Here is a 27,392-nt window from a genome sequence, read left to right on the forward strand (position 1 = left end):
TAGTCTACGGCGGGAACAAAACGCGTACACTGGGGGAGAATACAGCCTATGCCCCGCGACACGGCAGTTTATAACACACTCAAGCCACAAGCATTAACAAACTTTGAAGGGTACCCTCATGCTACGGTGCAGTTCCAACTCATACTTACCTGACGGGGAAGTAAAGACTGATCAATGAGGGTTTTCTTCCAGAGTGAGGCTCTTGCATTGCACTACGCTTGGGCTGACCTCTGCGATTACTGCAAACGTCAGTAACTCGACCGTACAATTTCTGGTAGTGGGGGCCTGCGTCCGCGCTCGCCCCCTCCTTAAGTCAAAATGAATGAGCTTAGAAAAGTTGCGCGGCCAAATGTCGGTGGTGACTTAAACGCTAAGGTAAAACCTCGCTTGGCTGTTACGAAACGTGATTGCGATATAAGTCCTCGGAAGGCGGCGGAATTTTATTTTATTTGCCATTCCGTCAGGGTTATTGGATGATCGGCAATAGATCGAGTTTGTATGCATTTGAAAGCTCTTTTTTCTCGTACTATCACCTGAAAATGTCGTAGGAAAATGTCATAGGAAACACTTTCAACAACCGCCACGTTCCTTAATTGTTATAACAAGAAATATATCACAGCAAATGAAAATGAAAAGCCTACGACACCGGGAGTTCCCAGGCGGTCCCCCATCCAAGTACTATCCCGGCCCGACGATGCTTAACTTCCGTGATCAGACGAGAACGGGTGTGTTCATCGTGGTATGGCCGTAGACATTAGTAGGGGCAAATACGTGCAATTTATTTTGACGTTGTGATCAAATTTTTTTATTTAATTTCTTTGAGTTACTTAGGACAAGGCGTATGCATGGATTATCTATTAGACTTTAAGGTTATAGTTTTGTGAAAAAAACAATGTTTTTTTAAAGATGTGTGGCTATAAAAATAGCCGTTGTTTTCTGAGTGTAGCGGTTTACTTCTTCTGTCCTTTGTCGTTCTTCTTTGGGAGTAAGACAGCTTGAATGTTTGGCAAAACACCACCAGCTGCAATGGTTACACCGCTCAAAAGTTTGTTTAATTCTTCATCATTACGAACAGCCAATTGTAAATGTCTTGGAATAATCCTAGCTTTTTTGTTGTCTCTTGCTGCGTTACCAGCCAACTCCAATATCTCAGCAGATAAATATTCCAAGACGGCTGCTAAGTAAACTGGTGCTCCAGATCCAATTCGGTTAGCATAGTGCCCTCTACGAAGGAATCTATGCACTCTACCGACTGGAAATTGAAGTCCAGCTCTTGAGGATCTTGTCTTGGCTTTAGCCTTAGCTTTTCCACCTTTTCCACGTCCAGACATAACTGCGATTTGATTTGTAAGTTAATACAAAAACGTACGAATATTTAACGTAAGTGTTAACGAAATAAACTTTACTCGTTTTTTCATCATAAAAATAGGATCGAAATCATGTTTTTTTAACCAATCATAATTAAGTATTAAACAAAAGATTTTTTTTTTAACCAATTAAATTGCGTATCGGCGTTTTCGGATCGAATTCGATCCGATTTTTTTACTTATAAACAAAAAGTTTTGACTTGCAGTTTAATGCTTATTTACAAGTTAAGTAGCAAAAATTTTTAACCATGTCTGACGCAGCAGCTAAAGGAGGAAAACAGGCACCTAAAGTAGCCAAGAAAGGTGAAAAAAGAGCCGGCAAAAAAGGAGGAAAGATTGGTGGAACTGGTGAAAAGAAACGCAAGAGAAAGAGAAAGGAAAGTTATGCTATTTACATCTACAATGTTTTGAAACAAGTTCACCCAGATGTCGGAGTTTCAAGCAAAGCTATGAGCATCATGAACTCATTTGTCAACGACATCTTTGAGCGCATTGCTTCCGAAGCTTCGCGTTTGGCTCTTCAAAACAAAAAGTCGACCATCTCTTCTCGTGAAATTCAAACCGCAGTACGTCTTCTCTTGCCTGGAGAACTTGCAAAACACGCAGTCAGTGAAGGAACAAAAGCCGTCACAAAATACACAAGCAGCAAGTAAACCAACGTCTACCAAACACAAACGGTCTTTTTTAAGACCACACATCTTTAAAAAAACATTTACTTGGCGTCACTACAAGTTAACCGAAGTTAATAAAACTTCTAAATAATGTGCTTAAGAACACTAGCCTACATTTAAAATACTTCCCCATGTGTGTGTGGATTAGCTTCACTTTTCATACGTATTATTAGCTGTACTTGCAGAAAAGACAAGTACATTGATCCATGTTATTGCTTACATTTAACTTAACCCAGCTTTTCACGGAAACACTCCCAGGCAAATTAACCCTACAAAGTATTTCTAAATTTTTTTTGTGTCATATATGACATAGTATCGTATAGCAATAAATGTAACTGTGACAAGACTTTACACATTGTGTAATTTGGAAGCGTGCACAAAGTAATGTTTTAAAAGATTTGTGGCTATAAAAATAGCCGTTTTTGTTGAGCAATGACAACGCTTAACCTCCGAATCCGTAAAGAGTTCTTCCTTGACGTTTTAAGGCATAAACAACATCCATAGCGGTAACGGTCTTGCGTTTAGCGTGCTCTGTGTAGGTTACAGCATCACGAATAACATTCTCTAAGAAAACCTTCAGTACACCTCTGGTTTCCTCATAGATAAGGCCAGAGAGACGTTTGACACCACCTCGTCGAGCAAGACGTCGAATAGCAGGTTTTGTGATTCCCTGAATGTTATCACGAAGAATTTTTCGGTGACGTTTAGCACCTCCTTTTCCCAATCCTTTACCTCCTTTTCCGCGTCCAGACATATTGATATAGTTGCGTACAGAACGAGTACAAAAACAACGTTTGAGTTAACAGAATTCAGACAGCTTTAAAAAGAGGCCATAAAATTACCTACTGCTCGTGGAAACACCCTAATTAACCAATAGAGTTGCGTCATTACAAAATGTTCCGAACATTTTGTACATTTTTTTAAGTAAAACTGTAGTTTTTTTAAAAATTCGTGGTCTTAATGTTTCAGTAAGGCAATAAATTTGGCATCGTTGGAATTCGCCAAACCTTCTGCTACTTACTAAAAAAAAAAAAAGTCAAAAGCTTTTGTGTATCAGAAGATACAGCCGTTTTCCCGTAGCCAAAAAACACAGATTTTATAAAAATGTTAAAGTAATGAGCGTAATGTCATTATGCAGCCAATCAGAAATTACTTTCTTAGCACCAATCAAATGGTTTGTTTTGAACCTTAGCTGTCAATCAATATGAGAAATAAAACTTTGGCGCGATAGTGCATTTTAGACCGTCTTGTGTATCCGTACTACATCGACTTCTTAAAATATGGCTCGTACAAAGCAAACTGCACGTAAATCTACTGGAGGAAAGGCTCCACGAAAACAACTCGCCACTAAAGCTGCGAGGAAAAGCGCACCAGCTACTGGAGGAGTGAAAAAACCACATCGTTACAGACCTGGTACAGTTGCTCTCAGAGAAATCAGAAGATACCAGAAGTCAACCGAGCTCTTGATCCGCAAGTTGCCTTTCCAGCGTCTTGTGCGAGAAATTGCTCAGGACTTCAAAACAGATCTGCGATTCCAGAGCACAGCCGTTATGGCTCTGCAAGAGGCTTCTGAAGCGTACCTTGTTGGCTTGTTCGAGGATACTAACTTGTGTGCCATTCACGCAAAACGAGTTACAATCATGCCTAAAGACATCCAGTTGGCAAGAAGAATTCGTGGGGAACGTGCCTAAGCATCTTACCAAACAAAAAACGGCTATTTTTATAGCCACACATCCATAAAAAATATTACGGCTAGCTTTTTATATCAAACTTTGTCCTGCTTTCTGTTTAAATTTTATGCTACATAAAAATTTTATGCTACATAAAGTTTGACAATGTTAAAAATATGAAGGGCAAGAAAAGTAAAAGCAAGAAAATAAGAAATTTAAAAACGAAAATACTTAAACTTAGGGAATCTAATCTTAAATTTACTCTTTTTTAACTGTTTAAGTGACTTAAACAAGTTTAACTTTGTACCAAGATAATGTTTTTTTGTAAATGTGTGGCTATAAAAATAGCCGTTTGTTAATGTAATAGCCAGATACACACAAATTATTTTTTTGCGGTCTTCTTTGCTGCCTTTTTGGGAGTCTTTTTGACCTTCTTTGCTGCAGGTTTTTTAGCAACAGGCTTCTTTGTGGGTTTCTTAGCTGCTGGTTTCTTAGCCGAGGCTTTCTTTGTGGCAGGCTTCTTTGCTGCTTTCTTTGGCGTGCTCTTCTTTGCTGGCTTCTTTTTTGGTGTACTTTTCTTTGCAGTAGGCTTCTTTGCCGTTGGCTTTTTTGCTGCGGCCTTTTTCTTAGGTTTTTCTTTTTTTACCTGACCTAGCTTGAATGATCCAGAAGCACCAGTGCCTTTAGTTTGAATCAAATCGCCTGATGTTACTCCTCGTTTAAGAGCCATTTTCAGATGATGATCTGAGTTTTCAGCAACTTTGTAATTTGCATGAATATATTTTGTAATAGCTTGGCGAGATGAACCACCGCGTTCCTTTAGGGTAGCGATAGCAGCCTTGATCATGTCCACATATTTAGGGTGATCAGCTGTCTTCTTTGCAGCAGGTTTCTTCTTGGGTGCGATTTTCTTTGGAGAAGCTGCTTCACTCATTTTTAATGTTTTCTTACAACAATCCAACGATAAACGATGCTTGTTATCACAGTAGAAGTATACTAAACATTACCGTGTAAATGAGATATAATTTAAGACGGTGCGAAGTATGCGGACGTAAAAGTACCACTCCCGGGAATTGATTTGGCGCGAAAACAGAAATGTGTGTTTCTGTACATCGTATAATGTCCGTTTTGGGTGCCGCGACTATGCGAAAGCATGTTAATTTTTATTTGTAGTACGACGCAATAGTCTGCAAGAGAAGCTGCTGGAGTTTGAGGTCTTCAGCATTACATCTAGTCTGTTAATTTGGGCTTCTTCCGCGCTCGTGTTAGGATTTTCATAAAGCGTTCTTTGGTTTGCGTTGCGTATGTCGGCCTACATCATCGACACGGCCTGTTTCCGGCTATTAGGAGCAATTCATATATTGGGCACTGCGTTTCGACTTTTTTATTAGACCACAGTAAAAAAATTCACTCACAGAAGTCCCTTTCTTTCATGGCTACAAACACGAAGAATTCTGTCGTAAGTAAAACGAATGCGCAAGCCAAAATGACGATGGGGCGAAGTCATAAGCATGGCCCTGTGGCCCAATGGATAAGGCATCTGACTACGAATCAGGGGATTCCAGGTTCGACTCCTGGCAGGGTCGCACTGTCGCATTTCGGCTGCATGGTCTACTGTGTAACGCGCGCGCACGTTCTGGCGTAATGCGTTGATAAACGGAATGTACGCAGACATATTGGAAAGTAATATCACGCACTTAGTATCGTCGCCTTTGTTAGCATTCATGTAAGTTACCATCCACTTGCTACAGTCGCTCTCCATCCTACGGCTAAATCAACAGCCGTGATTTTTACTATGTCGCCGTCCATCCGTACGCGGTGACAGTTGTAAGCTTTACAGTAACGTGACATGCTCCACAAGCAGTTACGGTGTGTGGACGATGCCTATCATGGCAACGCTTGTTCTTTATCGCTTCTCGGCCTAATGGCTAAGATCAAGTGTAGTATCTGTTCTTATCAGTTTAATATCTGGTAGGCCATTCTCTGAATGGTAAGTATATTAATCTGATTTTTGGCCTTGGGTCATGGAGGTGGATTCATTCACGCCGTGACCACGGGTTGCCTTGGTGTTGCACTATTACCGATGGCGGCCCACATAAGCAATAAAAGAATAATAGCAGTCCTCTTTCCGACGGCACTCTGCATAGTCTACGGCGGGAACAAAACGCGTACACTGGGGGAGAATACAGCCTATGCCCCGCGACACGGCAGTTTATAACACACTCAAGCCACAAGCATTAACAAACTTTGAAGGGTACCCTCATGCTACGGTGCAGTTCCAACTCATACTTACCTGACGGGGAAGTAAAGACTGATCAATGAGGGTTTTCTTCCAGAGTGAGGCTCTTGCATTGCACTACGCTTGGGCTGACCTCTGCGATTACTGCAAACGTCAGTAACTCGACCGTACAATTTCTGGTAGTGGGGGCCTGCGTCCGCGCTCGCCCCCTCCTTAAGTCAAAATGAATGAGCTTAGAAAAGTTGCGCGGCCAAATGTCGGTGGTGACTTAAACGCTAAGGTAAAACCTCGCTTGGCTGTTACGAAACGTGATTGCGATATAAGTCCTCGGAAGGCGGCGGAATTTTATTTTATTTGCCATTCCGTCAGGGTTATTGGATGATCGGCAATAGATCGAGCTTGTATGCATTTGAAAGCTCTTTTTTCTCGCACTATCACCTGAAAATGTCGTAGGAAAATGTCATAGGAAACACTTTCAACAACCGCCACGTTCCTTAATTGTTATAACAAGAAATATATCACAGCAAATGAAAATGAAAAGCCTACGACACCGGGAGTTCCCAGGCGGTCCCCCATCCAAGTACTATCCCGGCCCGACGATGCTTAACTTCCGTGATCAGACGAGAACGGGTGTGTTCATCGTGGTATGGCCGTAGACATTAGTAGGTGCAAATACGTGCAATTTATTTTGACGTTGTGATCAAATTTTTTTATTTAATTTCTTTGAGTTACTTAGGACAAGGCGTATGCATGGATTATCTATTAGACTTTAAGGTTATAGTTTTGTGAAAAAAACAATGTTTTTTTAAAGATGTGTGGCTATAAAAATAGCCGTTGTTTTCTGAGTGTAGCGGTTTACTTCTTCTGTCCTTTGTCGTTCTTCTTTGGGAGTAAGACAGCTTGAATGTTTGGCAAAACACCACCAGCTGCAATGGTTACACCGCTCAAAAGTTTGTTTAATTCTTCATCATTACGAACAGCCAATTGTAAATGTCTTGGAATAATCCTAGCTTTTTTGTTGTCTCTTGCTGCGTTACCAGCCAACTCCAATATCTCAGCAGATAAATATTCCAAGACGGCTGCTAAGTAAACTGGTGCTCCAGATCCAATTCGGTTAGCATAGTGCCCTCTACGAAGGAATCTATGCACTCTACCGACTGGAAATTGAAGTCCAGCTCTTGAGGATCTTGTCTTGGCTTTAGCCTTAGCTTTTCCACCTTTTCCACGTCCAGACATAACTGCGATTTGATTTGTAAGTTAATACAAAAACGTACGAATATTTAACGTAAGTGTTAACGAAATAAACTTTACTCGTTTTTTCATCATAAAAATAGGATCGAAATCATGTTTTTTTAACCAATCATAATTAAGTATTAAACAAAAGATTTTTTTTTTAACCAATTAAATTGCGTATCGGCGTTTTCGGATCGAATTCGATCCGATTTTTTTACTTATAAACAAAAAGTTTTGACTTGCAGTTTAATGCTTATTTACAAGTTAAGTAGCAAAAATTTTTAACCATGTCTGACGCAGCAGCTAAAGGAGGAAAACAGGCACCTAAAGTAGCCAAGAAAGGTGAAAAAAGAGCCGGCAAAAAAGGAGGAAAGATTGGTGGAACTGGTGAAAAGAAACGCAAGAGAAAGAGAAAGGAAAGTTATGCTATTTACATCTACAATGTTTTGAAACAAGTTCACCCAGATGTCGGAGTTTCAAGCAAAGCTATGAGCATCATGAACTCATTTGTCAACGACATCTTTGAGCGCATTGCTTCCGAAGCTTCGCGTTTGGCTCTTCAAAACAAAAAGTCGACCATCTCTTCTCGTGAAATTCAAACCGCAGTACGTCTTCTCTTGCCTGGAGAACTTGCAAAACACGCAGTCAGTGAAGGAACAAAAGCCGTCACAAAATACACAAGCAGCAAGTAAACCAACGTCTACCAAACACAAACGGTCTTTTTTAAGACCACACATCTTTAAAAAAACATTTACTTGGCGTCACTACAAGTTAACCGAAGTTAATAAAACTTCTAAATAATGTGCTTAAGAACACTAGCCTACATTTAAAATACTTCCCCATGTGTGTGTGGATTAGCTTCACTTTTCATACGTATTATTAGCTGTACTTGCAGAAAAGACAAGTACATTGATCCATGTTATTGCTTACATTTAACTTAACCCAGCTTTTCACGGAAACACTCCCAGGCAAATTAACCCTACAAAGTATTTCTAAATTTTTTTTGTGTCATATATGACATAGTATCGTATAGCAATAAATGTAACTGTGACAAGACTTTACACATTGTGTGATTTGGAAGCGTGCACAAAGTAATGTTTTAAAAGATTTGTGGCTATAAAAATAGCCGTTTTTGTTGAGCAATGACAACGCTTAACCTCCGAATCCGTAAAGAGTTCTTCCTTGACGTTTTAAGGCATAAACAACATCCATAGCGGTAACGGTCTTGCGTTTAGCGTGCTCTGTGTAGGTTACAGCATCACGAATAACATTCTCTAAGAAAACCTTCAGTACACCTCTGGTTTCCTCATAGATAAGGCCAGAGATACGTTTGACACCACCTCGTCGAGCAAGACGTCGAATAGCAGGTTTTGTGATTCCCTGAATGTTATCACGAAGAATTTTTCGGTGACGTTTAGCACCTCCTTTTCCCAATCCTTTACCTCCTTTTCCGCGTCCAGACATATTGATATAGTTGCGTACAGAACGAGTACAAAAACAACGTTTGAGTTAACAGAATTCAGACAGCTTTAAAAAGAGGCCATAAAATTACCTACTGCTCGTGGAAACACCCTAATTAACCAATAGAGTTGCGTCATTACAAAATGTTCCGAACATTTTGTACATTTTTTTAAGTAAAACTGTAGTTTTTTTAAAAATTCGTGGTCTTAATGTTTCAGTAAGGCAATAAATTTGGCATCGTTGGAATTCGCCAAACCTTCTGCTACTTACTAAAAAAAAAAAAAGTCAAAAGCTTTTGTGTATCAGAAGATACAGCCGTTTTCCCGTAGCCAAAAAACACAGATTTTATAAAAATGTTAAAGTAATGAGCGTAATGTCATTATGCAGCCAATCAGAAATTACTTTCTTAGCACCAATCAAATGGTTTGTTTTGAACCTCAGCTGTCAATCAATATGAGAAATAAAACTTTGGCGCGATAGTGCATTTTAGACCGTCTTGTGTATCCGTACTACATCGACTTCTTAAAATATGGCTCGTACAAAGCAAACTGCACGTAAATCTACTGGAGGAAAGGCTCCACGAAAACAACTCGCCACTAAAGCTGCGAGGAAAAGCGCACCAGCTACTGGAGGAGTGAAAAAACCACATCGTTACAGACCTGGTACAGTTGCTCTCAGAGAAATCAGAAGATACCAGAAGTCAACCGAGCTCTTGATCCGCAAGTTGCCTTTCCAGCGTCTTGTGCGAGAAATTGCTCAGGACTTCAAAACAGATCTGCGATTCCAGAGCACAGCCGTTATGGCTCTGCAAGAGGCTTCTGAAGCGTACCTTGTTGGCTTGTTCGAGGATACTAACTTGTGTGCCATTCACGCAAAACGAGTTACAATCATGCCTAAAGACATCCAGTTGGCAAGAAGAATTCGTGGGGAACGTGCCTAAGCATCTTACCAAACAAAAAACGGCTATTTTTATAGCCACACATCCATAAAAAATATTACGGCTAGCTTTTTATATCAAACTTTGTCCTGCTTTCTGTTTAAATTTTATGCTACATAAAAATTTTATGCTACATAAAGTTTGACAATGTTAAAAATATGAAGGGCAAGAAAAGTAAAAGCAAGAAAATAAGAAATTTAAAAACGAAAATACTTAAACTTAGGGAATCTAATCTTAAATTTACTCTTTTTTAACTGTTTAAGTGACTTAAACAAGTTTAACTTTGTACCAAGATAATGTTTTTTTGTAAATGTGTGGCTATAAAAATAGCCGTTTGTTAATGTAATAGCCAGATACACACAAATTATTTTTTTGCGGTCTTCTTTGCTGCCTTTTTGGGAGTCTTTTTGACCTTCTTTGCTGCAGGTTTTTTAGCAACAGGCTTCTTTGTGGGTTTCTTAGCTGCTGGTTTCTTAGCCGAGGCTTTCTTTGTGGCAGGCTTCTTTGCTGCTTTCTTTGGCGTGCTCTTCTTTGCTGGCTTCTTTTTTGGTGTACTTTTCTTTGCAGTAGGCTTCTTTGCCGTTGGCTTTTTTGCTGCGGCCTTTTTCTTAGGTTTTTCTTTTTTTACCTGACCTAGCTTGAATGATCCAGAAGCACCAGTGCCTTTAGTTTGAATCAAATCGCCTGATGTTACTCCTCGTTTAAGAGCCATTTTCAGATGATGATCTGAGTTTTCAGCAACTTTGTAATTTGCATGAATATATTTTGTAATAGCTGGGCGAGATGAACCACCGCGTTCCTTTAGGGTAGCGATAGCAGCCTTGATCATGTCCACATATTTAGGGTGATCAGCTGTCTTCTTTGCAGCAGGTTTCTTCTTGGGTGCGATTTTCTTTGGAGAAGCTGCTTCACTCATTTTTAATGTTTTCTTACAACAATCCAACGATAAACGATGCTTGTTATCACAGTAGAAGTATACTAAACATTACCGTGTAAATGAGATATAATTTAAGACGGTGCGAAGTATGCGGACGTAAAAGTACCACTCCCGGGAATTGATTTGGCGCGAAAACAGAAATGTGTGTTTCTGTACATCGTATAATGTCCGTTTTGGGTGCCGCGACTATGCGAAAGCATGTTAATTTTTATTTGTAGTACGACGCAATAGTCTGCAAGAGAAGCTGCTGGAGTTTGAGGTCTTCAGCATTACATCTAGTCTGTTAATTTGGGCTTCTTCCGCGCTCGTGTTAGGATTTTCATAAAGCGTTCTTTGGTTTGCGTTGCGTATGTCGGCCTACATCATCGACACGGCCTGTTTCCGGCTATTAGGAGCAATTCATATATTGGGCACTGCGTTTCGACTTTTTTATTAGACCACAGTAAAAAAATTCACTCACAGAAGTCCCTTTCTTTCATGGCTACAAACACGAAGAATTCTGTCGTAAGTAAAACGAATGCGCAAGCCAAAATGACGATGGGGCGAAGTCATAAGCATGGCCCTGTGGCCCAATGGATAAGGCATCTGACTACGAATCAGGGGATTCCAGGTTCGACTCCTGGCAGGGTCGCACTGTCGCATTTCGGCTGCATGGTCTACTGTGTAACGCGCGCGCACGTTCTGGCGTAATGCGTTGATAAACGGAATGTACGCAGACATATTGGAAAGTAATATCACGCACTTAGTATCGTCGCCTTTGTTAGCATTCATGTAAGTTACCATCCACTTGCTACAGTCGCTCTCCATCCTACGGCTAAATCAACAGCCGTGATTTTTACTATGTCGCCGTCCATCCGTACGCGGTGACAGTTGTAAGCTTTACAGTAACGTGACATGCTCCACAAGCAGTTACGGTGTGTGGACGATGCCTATCATGGCAACGCTTGTTCTTTATCGCTTCTCGGCCTAATGGCTAAGATCAAGTGTAGTATCTGTTCTTATCAGTTTAATATCTGGTAGGCCATTCTCTGAATGGTAAGTATATTAATCTGATTTTTGGCCTTGGGTCATGGAGGTGGATTCATTCACGCCGTGACCACGGGTTGCCTTGGTGTTGCACTATTACCGATGGCGGCCCACATAAGCAATAAAAGAATAATAGCAGTCCTCTTTCCGACGGCACTCTGCATAGTCTACGGCGGGAACAAAACGCGTACACTGGGGGAGAATACAGCCTATGCCCCGCGACACGGCAGTTTATAACACACTCAAGCCACAAGCATTAACAAACTTTGAAGGGTACCCTCATGCTACGGTGCAGTTCCAACTCATACTTACCTGACGGGGAAGTAAAGACTGATCAATGAGAGTTTTCTTCCAGAGTGAGGCTCTTGCATTGCACTACGCTTGGGCTGACCTCTGCGATTACTGCAAACGTCAGTAACTCGACCGTACAATTTCTGGTAGTGGGGGCCTGCGTCCGCGCTCGCCCCCTCCTTAAGTCAAAATGAATGAGCTTAGAAAAGTTGCGCGGCCAAATGTCGGTGGTGACTTAAACGCTAAGGTAAAACCTCGCTTGGCTGTTACGAAACGTGATTGCGATATAAGTCCTCGGAAGGCGGCGGAATTTTATTTTATTTGCCATTCCGTCAGGGTTATTGGATGATCGGCAATAGATCGAGTTTGTATGCATTTGAAAGCTCTTTTTTCTCGTACTATCACCTGAAAATGTCGTAGGAAAATGTCATAGGAAACACTTTCAACAACCGCCACGTTCCTTAATTGTTATAACAAGAAATATATCACAGCAAATGAAAATGAAAAGCCTACGACACCGGGAGTTCCCAGGCGGTCCCCCATCCAAGTACTATCCCGGCCCGACGATGCTTAACTTCCGTGATCAGACGAGAACGGGTGTGTTCATCGTGGTATGGCCGTAGACATTAGTAGGTGCAAATACGTGCAATTTATTTTGACGTTGTGATCAAATTTTTTTATTTAATTTCTTTGAGTTACTTAGGACAAGGCGTATGCATGGATTATCTATTAGACTTTAAGGTTATAGTTTTGTGAAAAAAACAATGTTTTTTTAAAGATGTGTGGCTATAAAAATAGCCGTTGTTTTCTGAGTGTAGCGGTTTACTTCTTCTGTCCTTTGTCGTTCTTCTTTGGGAGTAAGACAGCTTGAATGTTTGGCAAAACACCACCAGCTGCAATGGTTACACCGCTCAAAAGTTTGTTTAATTCTTCATCATTACGAACAGCCAATTGTAAATGTCTTGGAATAATCCTAGCTTTTTTGTTGTCTCTTGCTGCGTTACCAGCCAACTCCAATATCTCAGCAGATAAATATTCCAAGACGGCTGCTAAGTAAACTGGTGCTCCAGATCCAATTCGGTTAGCATAGTGCCCTCTACGAAGGAATCTATGCACTCTACCGACTGGAAATTGAAGTCCAGCTCTTGAGGATCTTGTCTTGGCTTTAGCCTTAGCTTTTCCACCTTTTCCACGTCCAGACATAACTGCGATTTGATTTGTAAGTTAATACAAAAACGTACGAATATTTAACGTAAGTGTTAACGAAATAAACTTTACTCGTTTTTTCATCATAAAAATAGGATCGAAATCATGTTTTTTTAACCAATCATAATTAAGTATTAAACAAAAGATTTTTTTTTTAACCAATTAAATTGCGTATCGGCGTTTTCGGATCGAATTCGATCCGATTTTTTTACTTATAAACAAAAAGTTTTGACTTGCAGTTTAATGCTTATTTACAAGTTAAGTAGCAAAAAATTTTAACCATGTCTGACGCAGCAGCTAAAGGAGGAAAACAGGCACCTAAAGTAGCCAAGAAAGGTGAAAAAAGAGCCGGCAAAAAAGGAGGAAAGATTGGTGGAACTGGTGAAAAGAAACGCAAGAGAAAGAGAAAGGAAAGTTATGCTATTTACATCTACAATGTTTTGAAACAAGTTCACCCAGATGTCGGAGTTTCAAGCAAAGCTATGAGCATCATGAACTCATTTGTCAACGACATCTTTGAGCGCATTGCTTCCGAAGCTTCGCGTTTGGCTCTTCAAAACAAAAAGTCGACCATCTCTTCTCGTGAAATTCAAACCGCAGTACGTCTTCTCTTGCCTGGAGAACTTGCAAAACACGCAGTCAGTGAAGGAACAAAAGCCGTCACAAAATACACAAGCAGCAAGTAAACCAACGTCTACCAAACACAAACGGTCTTTTTTAAGACCACACATCTTTAAAAAAACATTTACTTGGCGTCACTACAAGTTAACCGAAGTTAATAAAACTTCTAAATAATGTGCTTAAGAACACTAGCCTACATTTAAAATACTTCCCCATGTGTGTGTGGATTAGCTTCACTTTTCATACGTATTATTAGCTGTACTTGCAGAAAAGACAAGTACATTGATCCATGTTATTGCTTACATTTAACTTAACCCAGCTTTTCACGGAAACACTCCCAGGCAAATTAACCCTACAAAGTATTTCTAAATTTTTTTTGTGTCATATATGACATAGTATCGTATAGCAATAAATGTAACTGTGACAAGACTTTACACATTGTGTAATTTGGAAGCGTGCACAAAGTAATGTTTTAAAAGATTTGTGGCTATAAAAATAGCCGTTTTTGTTGAGCAATGACAACGCTTAACCTCCGAATCCGTAAAGAGTTCTTCCTTGACGTTTTAAGGCATAAACAACATCCATAGCGGTAACGGTCTTGCGTTTAGCGTGCTCTGTGTAGGTTACAGCATCACGAATAACATTCTCTAAGAAAACCTTCAGTACACCTCTGGTTTCCTCATAGATAAGGCCAGAGATACGTTTGACACCACCTCGTCGAGCAAGACGTCGAATAGCAGGTTTTGTGATTCCCTGAATGTTATCACGAAGAATTTTTCGGTGACGTTTAGCACCTCCTTTTCCCAATCCTTTACCTCCTTTTCCGCGTCCAGACATATTGATATAGTTGCGTACAGAACGAGTACAAAAACAACGTTTGAGTTAACAGAATTCAGACAGCTTTAAAAAGAGGCCATAAAATTACCTACTGCTCGTGGAAACACCCTAATTAACCAATAGAGTTGCGTCATTACAAAATGTTCCGAACATTTTGTACATTTTTTTAAGTAAAACTGTAGTTTTTTTAAAAATTCGTGGTCTTAATGTTTCAGTAAGGCAATAAATTTGGCATCGTTGGAATTCGCCAAACCTTCTGCTACTTACTAAAAAAAAAAAAAGTCAAAAGCTTTTGTGTATCAGAAGATACAGCCGTTTTCCCGTAGCCAAAAAACACAGATTTTATAAAAATGTTAAAGTAATGAGCGTAATGTCATTATGCAGCCAATCAGAAATTACTTTCTTAGCACCAATCAAATGGTTTGTTTTGAACCTTAGCTGTCAATCAATATGAGAAATAAAACTTTGGCGCGATAGTGCATTTTAGACCGTCTTGTGTATCCGTACTACATCGACTTCTTAAAATATGGCTCGTACAAAGCAAACTGCACGTAAATCTACTGGAGGAAAGGCTCCACGAAAACAACTCGCCACTAAAGCTGCGAGGAAAAGCGCACCAGCTACTGGAGGAGTGAAAAAACCACATCGTTACAGACCTGGTACAGTTGCTCTCAGAGAAATCAGAAGATACCAGAAGTCAACCGAGCTCTTGATCCGCAAGTTGCCTTTCCAGCGTCTTGTGCGAGAAATTGCTCAGGACTTCAAAACAGATCTGCGATTCCAGAGCACAGCCGTTATGGCTCTGCAAGAGGCTTCTGAAGCGTACCTTGTTGGCTTGTTCGAGGATACTAACTTGTGTGCCATTCACGCAAAACGAGTTACAATCATGCCTAAAGACATCCAGTTGGCAAGAAGAATTCGTGGGGAACGTGCCTAAGCATCTTACCAAACAAAAAACGGCTATTTTTATAGCCACACATCCATAAAAAATATTACGGCTAGCTTTTTATATCAAACTTTGTCCTGCTTTCTGTTTAAATTTTATGCTACATAAAAATTTTATGCTACATAAAGTTTGACAATGTTAAAAATATGAAGGGCAAGAAAAGTAAAAGCAAGAAAATAAGAAATTTAAAAACGAAAATACTTAAACTTAGGGAATCTAATCTTAAATTTACTCTTTTTTAACTGTTTAAGTGACTTAAACAAGTTTAACTTTGTACCAAGATAATGTTTTTTTGTAAATGTGTGGCTATAAAAATAGCCGTTTGTTAATGTAATAGCCAGATACACACAAATTATTTTTTTGCGGTCTTCTTTGCTGCCTTTTTGGGAGTCTTTTTGACCTTCTTTGCTGCAGGTTTTTTAGCAACAGGCTTCTTTGTGGGTTTCTTAGCTGCTGGTTTCTTAGCCGAGGCTTTCTTTGTGGCAGGCTTCTTTGCTGCTTTCTTTGGCGTGCTCTTCTTTGCTGGCTTCTTTTTTGGTGTACTTTTCTTTGCAGTAGGCTTCTTTGCCGTTGGCTTTTTTGCTGCGGCCTTTTTCTTAGGTTTTTCTTTTTTTACCTGACCTAGCTTGAATGATCCAGAAGCACCAGTGCCTTTAGTTTGAATCAAATCGCCTGATGTTACTCCTCGTTTAAGAGCCATTTTCAGATGATGATCTGAGTTTTCAGCAACTTTGTAATTTGCATGAATATATTTTGTAATAGCTTGGCGAGATGAACCACCGCGTTCCTTTAGGGTAGCGATAGCAGCCTTGATCATGTCCACATATTTAGGGTGATCAGCTGTCTTCTTTGCAGCAGGTTTCTTCTTGGGTGCGATTTTCTTTGGAGAAGCTGCTTCACTCATTTTTAATGTTTTCTTACAACAATCCAACGATAAACGATGCTTGTTATCACAGTAGAAGTATACTAAACATTACCGTGTAAATGAGATATAATTTAAGACGGTGCGAAGTATGCGGACGTAAAAGTACCACTCCCGGGAATTGATTTGGCGCGAAAACAGAAATGTGTGTTTCTGTACATCGTATAATGTCCGTTTTGGGTGCCGCGACTATGCGAAAGCATGTTAATTTTTATTTGTAGTACGACGCAATAGTCTGCAAGAGAAGCTGCTGGAGTTTGAGGTCTTCAGCATTACATCTAGTCTGTTAATTTGGGCTTCTTCCGCGCTCGTGTTAGGATTTTCATAAAGCGTTCTTTGGTTTGCGTTGCGTATGTCGGCCTACATCATCGACACGGCCTGTTTCCGGCTATTAGGAGCAATTCATATATTGGGCACTGCGTTTCGACTTTTTTATTAGACCACAGTAAAACAATTCACTCACAGAAGTCCCTTTCTTTCATGGCTACAAACACGAAGAATTCTGTCGTAAGTAAAACGAATGCGCAAGCCAAAATGACGATGGGGCGAAGTCATAAGCATGGCCCTGTGGCCCAATGGATAAGGCATCTGACTACGAATCAGGGGATTCCAGGTTCGACTCCTGGCAGGGTCGCACTGTCGCATTTCGGCTGCATGGTCTACTGTGTAACGCGCGCGCACGTTCTGGCGTAATGCGTTGATAAACGGAATGTACGCAGACATATTGGAAAGTAATATCACGCACTTAGTATCGTCGCCTTTGTTAGCATTCATGTAAGTTACCATCCACTTGCTACAGTCGCTCTCCATCCTACGGCTAAATCAACAGCCGTGATTTTTACTATGTCGCCGTCCATCCGTACGCGGTGACAGTTGTAAGCTTTACAGTAACGTGACATGCTCCACAAGCAGTTACGGTGTGTGGACGATGCCTATCATGGCAACGCTTGTTCTTTATCGCTTCTCGGCCTAATGGCTAAGATCAAGTGTAGTATCTGTTCTTATCAGTTTAATATCTGGTAGGCCATTCTCTGAATGGTCAGTATATTAATCTGATTTTTGGCCTTGGGTCATGGAGGTGGATTCATTCACGCCGTGACCACGGGTTGCCTTGGTGTTGCACTATTACCGATGGCGGCCCACATAAGCAATAAAAGAATAATAGCAGTCCTCTTTCCGACGGCACTCTGCATAGTCTACGGCGGGAACAAAACGCGTACACTGGGGGAGAATACAGCCTATGCCCCGCGACACGGCAGTTTATAACACACTCAAGCCACAAGCATTAACAAACTTTGAAGGGTACCCTCATGCTACGGTGCAGTTCCAACTCATACTTACCTGACGGGGAAGTAAAGACTGATCAATGAGGGTTTTCTTCCAGAGTGAGGCTCTTGCATTGCACTACGCTTGGGCTGACCTCTGCGATTACTGCAAACGTCAGTAACTCGACCGTACAATTTCTGGTAGTGGGGGCCTGCGTCCGCGCTCGCCCCCTCCTTAAGTCAAAATGAATGAGCTTAGAAAAGTTGCGCGGCCAAATGTCGGTGGTGACTTAAACGCTAAGGTAAAACCTCGCTTGGCTGTTACGAAACGTGATTGCGATATAAGTCCTCGGAAGGCGGCGGAATTTTATTTTATTTGCCATTCCGTCAGGGTTATTGGATGATCGGCAATAGATCGAGTTTGTATGCATTTGAAAGCTCTTTTTTCTCGTACTATCACCTGAAAATGTCGTAGGAAAATGTCATAGGAAACACTTTCAACAACCGCCACGTTCCTTAATTGTTATAACAAGAAATATATCACAGCAAATGAAAATGAAAAGCCTACGACACCGGGAGTTCCCAGGCGGTCCCCCATCCAAGTACTATCCCGGCCCGACGATGCTTAACTTCCGTGATCAGACGAGAACGGGTGTGTTCATCGTGGTATGGCCGTAGACATTAGTAGGTGCAAATACGTGCAATTTATTTTGACGTTGTGATCAAATTTTTTTATTTAATTTCTTTGAGTTACTTAGGACAAGGCGTATGCATGGATTATCTATTACACTTTAAGGTTATAGTTTTGTGAAAAAAACAATGTTTTTTTAAAGATGTGTGGCTATAAAAATAGCCGTTGTTTTCTGAGTGTAGCGGTTTACTTCTTCTGTCCTTTGTCGTTCTTCTTTGGGAGTAAGACAGCTTGAATGTTTGGCAAAACACCACCAGCTGCAATGGTTACACCGCTCAAAAGTTTGTTTAATTCTTCATCATTACGAACAGCCAATTGTAAATGTCTTGGAATAATCCTAGCTTTTTTGTTGTCTCTTGCTGCGTTACCAGCCAACTCCAATATCTCAGCAGATAAATATTCCAAGACGGCTGCTAAGTAAACTGGTGCTCCAGATCCAATTCGGTTAGCATAGTGCCCTCTACGAAGGAATCTATGCACTCTACCGACTGGAAATTGAAGTCCAGCTCTTGAGGATCTTGTCTTGGCTTTAGCCTTAGCTTTTCCACCTTTTCCACGTCCAGACATAACTGCGATTTGATTTGTAAGTTAATACAAAAACGTACGAATATTTAACGTAAGTGTTAACGAAATAAACTTTACTCGTTTTTTCATCATAAAAATAGGATCGAAATCATGTTTTTTTAACCAATCATAATTAAGTATTAAACAAAAGATTTTTTTTTTAACCAATTAAATTGCGTATCGGCGTTTTCGGATCGAATTCGATCCGATTTTTTTACTTATAAACAAAAAGTTTTGACTTGCAGTTTAATGCTTATTTACAAGTTAAGTAGCAAAAATTTTTAACCATGTCTGACGCAGCAGCTAAAGGAGGAAAACAGGCACCTAAAGTAGCCAAGAAAGGTGAAAAAAGAGCCGGCAAAAAAGGAGGAAAGATTGGTGGAACTGGTGAAAAGAAACGCAAGAGAAAGAGAAAGGAAAGTTATGCTATTTACATCTACAATGTTTTGAAACAAGTTCACCCAGATGTCGGAGTTTCAAGCAAAGCTATGAGCATCATGAACTCATTTGTCAACGACATCTTTGAGCGCATTGCTTCCGAAGCTTCGCGTTTGGCTCTTCAAAACAAAAAGTCGACCATCTCTTCTCGTGAAATTCAAACCGCAGTACGTCTTCTCTTGCCTGGAGAACTTGCAAAACACGCAGTCAGTGAAGGAACAAAAGCCGTCACAAAATACACAAGCAGCAAGTAAACCAACGTCTACCAAACACAAACGGTCTTTTTTAAGACCACACATCTTTAAAAAAACATTTACTTGGCGTCACTACAAGTTAACCGAAGTTAATAAAACTTCTAAATAATGTGCTTAAGAACACTAGCCTACATTTAAAATACTTCCCCATGTGTGTGTGGATTAGCTTCACTTTTCATACGTATTATTAGCTGTACTTGCAGAAAAGACAAGTACATTGATCCATGTTATTGCTTACATTTAACTTAACCCAGCTTTTCACGGAAACACTCCCAGGCAAATTAACCCTACAAAGTATTTCTAAATTTTTTTTGTGTCATATATGACATAGTATCGTATAGCAATAAATGTAACTGTGACAAGACTTTACACATTGTGTAATTTGGAAGCGTGCACAAAGTAATGTTTTAAAAGATTTGTGGCTATAAAAATAGCCGTTTTTGTTGAGCAATGACAACGCTTAACCTCCGAATCCGTAAAGAGTTCTTCCTTGACGTTTTAAGGCATAAACAACATCCATAGCGGTAACGGTCTTGCGTTTAGCGTGCTCTGTGTAGGTTACAGCATCACGAATAACATTCTCTAAGAAAACCTTCAGTACACCTCTGGTTTCCTCATAGATAAGGCCAGAGATACGTTTGACACCACCTCGTCGAGCAAGACGTCGAATAGCAGGTTTTGTGATTCCCTGAATGTTATCACGAAGAATTTTTCGGTGACGTTTAGCACCTCCTTTTCCCAATCCTTTACCTCCTTTTCCGCGTCCAGACATATTGATATAGTTGCGTACAGAACGAGTACAAAAACAACGTTTGAGTTAACAGAATTCAGACAGCTTTAAAAAGAGGCCATAAAATTACCTACTGCTCGTGGAAACACCCTAATTAACCAATAGAGTTGCGTCATTACAAAATGTTCCGAACATTTTGTACATTTTTTTAAGTAAAACTGTAGTTTTTTTAAAAATTCGTGGTCTTAATGTTTCAGTAAGGCAATAAATTTGGCATCGTTGGAATTCGCCAAACCTTCTGCTACTTACTAAAAAAAAAAAAAGTCAAAAGCTTTTGTGTATCAGAAGATACAGCCGTTTTCCCGTAGCCAAAAAACACAGATTTTATAAAAATGTTAAAGTAATGAGCGTAATGTCATTATGCAGCCAATCAGAAATTACTTTCTTAGCACCAATCAAATGGTTTGTTTTGAACCTTAGCTGTCAATCAATATGAGAAATAAAACTTTGGCGCGATAGTGCATTTTAGACCGTCTTGTGTATCCGTACTACATCGACTTCTTAAAATATGGCTCGTACAAAGCAAACTGCACGTAAATCTACTGGAGGAAAGGCTCCACGAAAACAACTCGCCACTAAAGCTGCGAGGAAAAGCGCACCAGCTACTGGAGGAGTGAAAAAACCACATCGTTACAGACCTGGTACAGTTGCTCTCAGAGAAATCAGAAGATACCAGAAGTCAACCGAGCTCTTGATCCGCAAGTTGCCTTTCCAGCGTCTTGTGCGAGAAATTGCTCAGGACTTCAAAACAGATCTGCGATTCCAGAGCACAGCCGTTATGGCTCTGCAAGAGGCTTCTGAAGCGTACCTTGTTGGCTTGTTCGAGGATACTAACTTGTGTGCCATTCACGCAAAACGAGTTACAATCATGCCTAAAGACATCCAGTTGGCAAGAAGAATTCGTGGGGAACGTGCCTAAGCATCTTACCAAACAAAAAACGGCTATTTTTATAGCCACACATCCATAAAAAATATTACGGCTAGCTTTTTATATCAAACTTTGTCCTGCTTTCTGTTTAAATTTTATGCTACATAAAAATTTTATGCTACATAAAGTTTGACAATGTTAGAAATATGAAGGGCAAGAAAAGTAAAAGCAAGAAAATAAGAAATTTAAAAACGAAAATACTTAAACTTAGGGAATCTAATCTTAAATTTACTCTTTTTTAACTGTTTAAGTGACTTAAACAAGTTTAACTTTGTACCAAGATAATGTTTTTTTGTAAATGTGTGGCTATAAAAATAGCCGTTTGTTAATGTAATAGCCAGATACACACAAATTATTTTTTTGCGGTCTTCTTTGCTGCCTTTTTGGGAGTCTTTTTGACCTTCTTTGCTGCAGGTTTTTTAGCAACAGGCTTCTTTGTGGGTTTCTTAGCTGCTGGTTTCTTAGCCGAGGCTTTCTTTGTGGCAGGCTTCTTTGCTGCTTTCTTTGGCGTGCTCTTCTTTGCTGGCTTCTTTTTTGGTGTACTTTTCTTTGCAGTAGGCTTCTTTGCCGTTGGCTTTTTTGCTGCGGCCTTTTTCTTAGGTTTTTCTTTTTTTACCTGACCTAGCTTGAATGATCCAGAAGCACCAGTGCCTTTAGTTTGAATCAAATCGCCTGATGTTACTCCTCGTTTAAGAGCCATTTTCAGATGATGATCTGAGTTTTCAGCAACTTTGTAATTTGCATGAATATATTTTGTAATAGCTTGGCGAGATGAACCACCGCGTTCCTTTAGGGTAGCGATAGCAGCCTTGATCATGTCCACATATTTAGGGTGATCAGCTGTCTTCTTTGCAGCAGGTTTCTTCTTGGGTGCGATTTTCTTTGGAGAAGCTGCTTCACTCATTTTTAATGTTTTCTTACAACAATCCAACGATAAACGATGCTTGTTATCACAGTAGAAGTATACTAAACATTACCGTGTAAATGAGATATAATTTAAGACGGTGCGAAGTATGCGGACGTAAAAGTACCACTCCCGGGAATTGATTTGGCGCGAAAACAGAAATGTGTGTTTCTGTACATCGTATAATGTCCGTTTTGGGTGCCGCGACTATGCGAAAGCATGTTAATTTTTATTTGTAGTACGACGCAATAGTCTGCAAGAGAAGCTGCTGGAGTTTGAGGTCTTCAGCATTACATCTAGTCTGTTAATTTGGGCTTCTTCCGCGCTCGTGTTAGGATTTTCATAAAGCGTTCTTTGGTTTGCGTTGCGTATGTCGGCCTACATCATCGACACGGCCTGTTTCCGGCTATTAGGAGCAATTCATATATTGGGCACTGCGTTTCGACTTTTTTATTAGACCACAGTAAAAAAATTCACTCACAGAAGTCCCTTTCTTTCATGGCTACAAACACGAAGAATTCTGTCGTAAGTAAAACGAATGCGCAAGCCAAAATGACGATGGGGCGAAGTCATAAGCATGGCCCTGTGGCCCAATGGATAAGGCATCTGACTACGAATCAGGGGATTCCAGGTTCGACTCCTGGCAGGGTCGCACTGTCGCATTTCGGCTGCATGGTCTACTGTGTAACGCGCGCGCACGTTCTGGCGTAATGCGTTGATAAACGGAATGTACGCAGACATATTGGAAAGTAATATCACGCACTTAGTATCGTCGCCTTTGTTAGCATTCATGTAAGTTACCATCCACTTGCTACAGTCGCTCTCCATCCTACGGCTAAATCAACAGCCGTGATTTTTACTATGTCGCCGTCCATCCGTACGCGGTGACAGTTGTAAGCTTTACAGTAACGTGACATGCTCCACAAGCAGTTACGGTGTGTGGACGATGCCTATCATGGCAACGCTTGTTCTTTATCGCTTCTCGGCCTAATGGCTAAGATCAAGTGTAGTATCTGTTCTTATCAGTTTAATATCTGGTAGGCCATTCTCTGAATGGTCAGTATATTAATCTGATTTTTGGCCTTGGGTCATGGAGGTGGATTCATTCACGCCGTGACCACGGGTTGCCTTGGTGTTGCACTATTACCGATGGCGGCCCACATAAGCAATAAAAGAATAATAGCAGTCCTCTTTCCGACGGCACTCTGCATAGTCTACGGCGGGAACAAAACGCGTACACTGGGGGAGAATACAGCCTATGCCCCGCGACACGGCAGTTTATAACACACTCAAGCCACAAGCATTAACAAACTTTGAAGGGTACCCTCATGCTACGGTGCAGTTCCAACTCATACTTACCTGACGGGGAAGTAAAGACTGATCAATGAGGGTTTTCTTCCAGAGTGAGGCTCTTGCATTGCACTACGCTTGGGCTGACCTCTGCGATTACTGCAAACGTCAGTAACTCGACCGTACAATTTCTGGTAGTGGGGGCCTGCGTCCGCGCTCGCCCCCTCCTTAAGTCAAAATGAATGAGCTTAGAAAAGTTGCGCGGCCAAATGTCGGTGGTGACTTAAACGCTAAGGTAAAACCTCGCTTGGCTGTTACGAAACGTGATTGCGATATAAGTCCTCGGAAGGCGGCGGAATTTTATTTTATTTGCCATTCCGTCAGGGTTATTGGATGATCGGCAATAGATCGAGTTTGTATGCATTTGAAAGCTCTTTTTTCTCGTACTATCACCTGAAAATGTCGTAGGAAAATGTCATAGGAAACACTTTCAACAACCGCCACGTTCCTTAATTGTTATAACAAGAAATATATCACAGCAAATGAAAATGAAAAGCCTACGACACCGGGAGTTCCCAGGCGGTCCCCCATCCAAGTACTATCCCGGCCCGACGATGCTTAACTTCCGTGATCAGACGAGAACGGGTGTGTTCATCGTGGTATGGCCGTAGACATTAGTAGGTGCAAATACGTGCAATTTATTTTGACGTTGTGATCAAATTTTTTTATTTAATTTCTTTGAGTTACTTAGGACAAGGCGTATGCATGGATTATCTATTAGACTTTAAGGTTATAGTTTTGTGAAAAAAACAATGTTTTTTTAAAGATGTGTGGCTATAAAAATAGCCGTTGTTTTCTGAGTGTAGCGGTTTACTTCTTCTGTCCTTTGTCGTTCTTCTTTGGGAGTAAGACAGCTTGAATGTTTGGCAAAACACCACCAGCTGCAATGGTTACACCGCTCAAAAGTTTGTTTAATTCTTCATCATTACGAACAGCCAATTGTAAATGTCTTGGAATAATCCTAGCTTTTTTGTTGTCTCTTGCTGCGTTACCAGCCAACTCCAATATCTCAGCAGATAAATATTCCAAGACGGCTGCTAAGTAAACTGGTGCTCCAGATCCAATTCGGTTAGCATAGTGCCCTCTACGAAGGAATCTATGCACTCTACCGACTGGAAATTGAAGTCCAGCTCTTGAGGATCTTGTCTTGGCTTTAGCCTTAGCTTTTCCACCTTTTCCACGTCCAGACATAACTGCGATTTGATTTGTAAGTTAATACAAAAACGTACGAATATTTAACGTAAGTGTTAACGAAATAAACTTTACTCGTTTTTTCATCATAAAAATAGGATCGAAATCATGTTTTTTTAACCAATCATAATTAAGTATTAAACAAAAGATTTTTTTTTTAACCAATTAAATTGCGTATCGGCGTTTTCGGATCGAATTCGATCCGATTTTTTTACTTATAAACAAAAAGTTTTGACTTGCAGTTTAATGCTTATTTACAAGTTAAGTAGCAAAAATTTTTAACCATGTCTGACGCAGCAGCTAAAGGAGGAAAACAGGCACCTAAAGTAGCCAAGAAAGGTGAAAAAAGAGCCGGCAAAAAAGGAGGAAAGATTGGTGGAACTGGTGAAAAGAAACGCAAGAGAAAGAGAAAGGAAAGTTATGCTATTTACATCTACAATGTTTTGAAACAAGTTCACCCAGATGTCGGAGTTTCAAGCAAAGCTATGAGCATCATGAACTCATTTGTCAACGACATCTTTGAGCGCATTGCTTCCGAAGCTTCGCGTTTGGCTCTTCAAAACAAAAAGTCGACCATCTCTTCTCGTGAAATTCAAACCGCAGTACGTCTTCTCTTGCCTGGAGAACTTGCAAAACACGCAGTCAGTGAAGGAACAAAAGCCGTCACAAAATACACAAGCAGCAAGTAAACCAACGTCTACCAAACACAAACGGTCTTTTTTAAGACCACACATCTTTAAAAAAACATTTACTTGGCGTCACTACAAGTTAACCGAAGTTAATAAAACTTCTAAATAATGTGCTTAAGAACACTAGCCTACATTTAAAATACTTCCCCATGTGTGTGTGGATTAGCTTCACTTTTCATACGTATTATTAGCTGTACTTGCAGAAAAGACAAGTACATTGATCCATGTTATTGCTTACATTTAACTTAACCCAGCTTTTCACGGAAACACTCCCAGGCAAATTAACCCTACAAAGTATTTCTAAATTTTTTTTGTGTCATATATGACATAGTATCGTATAGCAATAAATGTAACTGTGACAAGACTTTACACATTGTGTAATTTGGAAGCGTGCACAAAGTAATGTTTTAAAAGATTTGTGGCTATAAAAATAGCCGTTTTTGTTGAGCAATGACAACGCTTAACCTCCGAATCCGTAAAGAGTTCTTCCTTGACGTTTTAAGGCATAAACAACATCCATAGCGGTAACGGTCTTGCGTTTAGCGTGCTCTGTGTAGGTTACAGCATCACGAATAACATTCTCTAAGAAAACCTTCAGTACACCTCTGGTTTCCTCATAGATAAGGCCAGAGATACGTTTGACACCACCTCGTCGAGCAAGACGTCGAATAGCAGGTTTTGTGATTCCCTGAATGTTATCACGAAGAATTTTTCGGTGACGTTTAGCACCTCCTTTTCCCAATCCTTTACCTCCTTTTCCGCGTCCAGACATATTGATATAGTTGCGTACAGAACGAGTACAAAAACAACGTTTGAGTTAACAGAATTCAGACAGCTTTAAAAAGAGGCCATAAAATTACCTACTGCTCGTGGAAACACCCTAATTAACCAATAGAGTTGCGTCATTACAAAATGTTCCGAACATTTTGTACATTTTTTTAAGTAAAACTGTAGTTTTTTTAAAAATTCGTGGTCTTAATGTTTCAGTAAGGCAATAAATTTGGCATCGTTGGAATTCGCCAAACCTTCTGCTACTTACTAAAAAAAAAAAAAGTCAAAAGCTTTTGTGTATCAGAAGATACAGCCGTTTTCCCGTAGCCAAAAAACACAGATTTTATAAAAATGTTAAAGTAATGAGCGTAATGTCATTATGCAGCCAATCAGAAATTACTTTCTTAGCACCAATCAAATGGTTTGTTTTGAACCTTAGCTGTCAATCAATATGAGAAATAAAACTTTGGCGCGATAGTGCATTTTAGACCGTCTTGTGTATCCGTACTACATCGACTTCTTAAAATATGGCTCGTACAAAGCAAACTGCACGTAAATCTACTGGAGGAAAGGCTCCACGAAAACAACTCGCCACTAAAGCTGCGAGGAAAAGCGCACCAGCTACTGGAGGAGTGAAAAAACCACATCGTTACAGACCTGGTACAGTTGCTCTCAGAGAAATCAGAAGATACCAGAAGTCAACCGAGCTCTTGATCCGCAAGTTGCCTTTCCAGCGTCTTGTGCGAGAAATTGCTCAGGACTTCAAAACAGATCTGCGATTCCAGAGCACAGCCGTTATGGCTCTGCAAGAGGCTTCTGAAGCGTACCTTGTTGGCTTGTTCGAGGATACTAACTTGTGTGCCATTCACGCAAAACGAGTTACAATCATGCCTAAAGACATCCAGTTGGCAAGAAGAATTCGTGGGGAACGTGCCTAAGCATCTTACCAAACAAAAAACGGCTATTTTTATAGCCACACATCCATAAAAAATATTACGGCTAGCTTTTTATATCAAACTTTGTCCTGCTTTCTGTTTAAATTTTATGCTACATAAAAATTTTATGCTACATAAAGTTTGACAATGTTAAAAATATGAAGGGCAAGAAAAGTAAAAGCAAGAAAATAAGAAATTTAAAAACGAAAATACTTAAACTTAGGGAATCTAATCTTAAATTTACTCTTTTTTAACTGT

The 27,392-nt window shown here is 40.2% G+C and overlaps 18 non-coding genes across 18 annotated transcripts; 13 read left to right on the plus strand and 5 right to left on the minus strand.

The window, feature by feature from the left end:
- The first annotated feature begins 141 nt into the window (after positions 1-141).
- Positions 142-306, plus strand: LOC130660397 (U1 spliceosomal RNA). Its single transcript, XR_008987597.1, has one exon. It is a non-coding gene; the product is annotated as a U1 spliceosomal RNA (small nuclear RNA).
- Positions 307-634: 328 nt separating this feature from the next.
- Positions 635-753, minus strand: LOC130658447 (5S ribosomal RNA). Its single transcript, XR_008985662.1, has one exon. It is a non-coding gene; the product is annotated as a 5S ribosomal RNA (ribosomal RNA).
- A 4,468-nt stretch (positions 754-5,221) lies between these two features.
- On the plus strand, positions 5,222-5,294 carry Trnar-acg (transfer RNA arginine (anticodon ACG)). The gene has a single exon. It is a non-coding gene; the product is annotated as a tRNA-Arg (tRNA).
- Positions 5,295-5,616: 322 nt separating this feature from the next.
- On the plus strand, positions 5,617-5,808 carry LOC130660486 (U2 spliceosomal RNA). The gene has a single exon (XR_008987684.1). It is a non-coding gene; the product is annotated as a U2 spliceosomal RNA (small nuclear RNA).
- Positions 5,809-5,993: 185 nt separating this feature from the next.
- On the plus strand, positions 5,994-6,158 carry LOC130660399 (U1 spliceosomal RNA). Its single transcript, XR_008987598.1, has one exon. It is a non-coding gene; the product is annotated as a U1 spliceosomal RNA (small nuclear RNA).
- A 328-nt stretch (positions 6,159-6,486) lies between these two features.
- Positions 6,487-6,605, minus strand: LOC130658448 (5S ribosomal RNA). The gene has a single exon (XR_008985663.1). It is a non-coding gene; the product is annotated as a 5S ribosomal RNA (ribosomal RNA).
- A 4,468-nt stretch (positions 6,606-11,073) lies between these two features.
- On the plus strand, positions 11,074-11,146 carry Trnar-acg (transfer RNA arginine (anticodon ACG)). The gene has a single exon. It is a non-coding gene; the product is annotated as a tRNA-Arg (tRNA).
- A 322-nt stretch (positions 11,147-11,468) lies between these two features.
- On the plus strand, positions 11,469-11,660 carry LOC130660488 (U2 spliceosomal RNA). Its single transcript, XR_008987685.1, has one exon. It is a non-coding gene; the product is annotated as a U2 spliceosomal RNA (small nuclear RNA).
- A 185-nt stretch (positions 11,661-11,845) lies between these two features.
- LOC130660415 (U1 spliceosomal RNA) lies at positions 11,846-12,010 on the plus strand. Its single transcript, XR_008987615.1, has one exon. It is a non-coding gene; the product is annotated as a U1 spliceosomal RNA (small nuclear RNA).
- A 328-nt stretch (positions 12,011-12,338) lies between these two features.
- On the minus strand, positions 12,339-12,457 carry LOC130658450 (5S ribosomal RNA). The gene has a single exon (XR_008985665.1). It is a non-coding gene; the product is annotated as a 5S ribosomal RNA (ribosomal RNA).
- Positions 12,458-16,925: 4,468 nt separating this feature from the next.
- Positions 16,926-16,998, plus strand: Trnar-acg (transfer RNA arginine (anticodon ACG)). The gene has a single exon. It is a non-coding gene; the product is annotated as a tRNA-Arg (tRNA).
- A 322-nt stretch (positions 16,999-17,320) lies between these two features.
- On the plus strand, positions 17,321-17,512 carry LOC130661444 (U2 spliceosomal RNA). The gene has a single exon (XR_008988637.1). It is a non-coding gene; the product is annotated as a U2 spliceosomal RNA (small nuclear RNA).
- A 185-nt stretch (positions 17,513-17,697) lies between these two features.
- On the plus strand, positions 17,698-17,862 carry LOC130660400 (U1 spliceosomal RNA). Its single transcript, XR_008987599.1, has one exon. It is a non-coding gene; the product is annotated as a U1 spliceosomal RNA (small nuclear RNA).
- A 328-nt stretch (positions 17,863-18,190) lies between these two features.
- On the minus strand, positions 18,191-18,309 carry LOC130658451 (5S ribosomal RNA). The gene has a single exon (XR_008985666.1). It is a non-coding gene; the product is annotated as a 5S ribosomal RNA (ribosomal RNA).
- A 4,468-nt stretch (positions 18,310-22,777) lies between these two features.
- Positions 22,778-22,850, plus strand: Trnar-acg (transfer RNA arginine (anticodon ACG)). The gene has a single exon. It is a non-coding gene; the product is annotated as a tRNA-Arg (tRNA).
- A 322-nt stretch (positions 22,851-23,172) lies between these two features.
- On the plus strand, positions 23,173-23,364 carry LOC130661445 (U2 spliceosomal RNA). The gene has a single exon (XR_008988638.1). It is a non-coding gene; the product is annotated as a U2 spliceosomal RNA (small nuclear RNA).
- Positions 23,365-23,549: 185 nt separating this feature from the next.
- LOC130660401 (U1 spliceosomal RNA) lies at positions 23,550-23,714 on the plus strand. Its single transcript, XR_008987600.1, has one exon. It is a non-coding gene; the product is annotated as a U1 spliceosomal RNA (small nuclear RNA).
- A 328-nt stretch (positions 23,715-24,042) lies between these two features.
- Positions 24,043-24,161, minus strand: LOC130658452 (5S ribosomal RNA). Its single transcript, XR_008985667.1, has one exon. It is a non-coding gene; the product is annotated as a 5S ribosomal RNA (ribosomal RNA).
- Positions 24,162-27,392: the final 3,231 nt, after the last annotated feature.

This window comes from Hydractinia symbiolongicarpus, chromosome 9 (genome assembly GCF_029227915.1).
Source record: "Hydractinia symbiolongicarpus strain clone_291-10 chromosome 9, HSymV2.1, whole genome shotgun sequence".
Taxonomy (NCBI): Eukaryota; Metazoa; Cnidaria; class Hydrozoa; order Anthoathecata; family Hydractiniidae; genus Hydractinia; species Hydractinia symbiolongicarpus.